The sequence below is a fragment of the Triturus cristatus genome, chromosome 5_2, assembly GCF_964204655.1.
Source record: "Triturus cristatus chromosome 5_2, aTriCri1.1, whole genome shotgun sequence".
In the NCBI taxonomy this organism is placed as follows: domain Eukaryota; kingdom Metazoa; phylum Chordata; class Amphibia; order Caudata; family Salamandridae; genus Triturus; species Triturus cristatus.
The window spans coordinates 954,084,194-954,085,433 of record NC_140588.1 but is presented as its reverse complement, the minus strand read 5'-3'; the positions used below and the strand labels follow the sequence as shown (position 1 = coordinate 954,085,433).

Below are 1,240 nucleotides of genomic sequence, written 5' to 3'. Positions count from 1 at the left end.
ACAGTCCGTGACTTCTTGGGGCCCCTGCCCCCCTCCTGCGCACTCTCGGTCATGCTCGTGCCCGCCCGTGCTCCCGTTTTAAATGCAATAGGTCTCGCGTAAATGCGAGTCCTATTGCATTGCCAATGCTTGTTTAAACCCTCTACCACTATCGGCAGCATACTTCAGGCCCTCTCTGAAGTCGTGTATCCACATCTCTGTCCTTTGTTCATACGCTCTGCCATTGAGCCTTGTGTACGTACCAGCAGTACTTTCCTATCTCCTTTCCTCTCTGAGGGTGGAGGTGAAGCGAGCATGCTAGGGCCAAAACTTTGCACACGCTCCCTGCACACGTCCTGCCGGTGTTTTGAGGGCCCGAAAGCACACGAGATGGCGGGGGCGCCCGTGTCTTATAAACGGTCTGATCCGGGGCAACCCGGGGCCCAAAGGGGGTGGCAGGAGACACGTGACCGGGCATCTGGGACTCGCTGATGCTTACCCCCTCCGGGCATTGGAAGTGGCTCGCGGCTGGCACGCCTCTGAGTGCAATGGCTGAGGTGAGGTAATGGCACCTCTTAACCTAATTCAAACTACTGTCCTCCCGCTTAACATGCCGAATGTTTAGGGGAACCGAGCTACTTGCGAGCCCGTACAGGGCGCGCAGAACACACAGCGTAGCAGGATGAAATGACTAACGTTAGGTCAATGGCTAGCTGGAATTTAAACCATCTTAGAGGCTGGGCTACGATGGGCTAATTTTCAGGATATGTTCTCGCAGGCTGTTGGTTATGAGAACCAGTGTACTTGATGTTGCGAGGAGGTGATAGCGTGCGCGAGGGGGGCAGTGGGCACCACATTTACTTGTGGGCGCTCGGCAGACGGTCACGTGACAAATTGAGGCCGCCTCGCACGTGGCGCGCATTTGAATCTGTTGGGTGGCAGCGCGGGAGTCTCATGGTCAACCGGGATTCAAATGTTGACTGGCCATGAAATGCATTGATTGCCTAATAGGCCTGCGCATGATGAGTTGTGTTCTTGCAGTCATTTATCTCGGCCTGCAGAGGGCGGCCAACCTGAAGATGGGGGACCAGGTTTGATGATGGCAAGAGGCTCGAACTTTGTGATTTGATTCAAAGTACATGAATAAATGTTTTGTCGGTAAGGCAACTGACAATTGGTAAAGCTCTCTGATACCTCCGGGTGGGGTTTGCGCTGTATCAAACTGAGAAGGAAATCAATGTATGGGCCATAGCGCGTGGTT

The 1,240-nt window shown here is 54.0% G+C and overlaps 1 non-coding gene across 1 annotated transcript; it reads left to right on the top strand.

Moving 5' to 3' along the window:
* Positions 1-277: 277 nt before the first annotated feature.
* Positions 278-584, top strand: LOC146829458 (Nuclear RNase P). The gene has a single exon (XR_014962314.1).
* Positions 585-1,240: the final 656 nt, after the last annotated feature.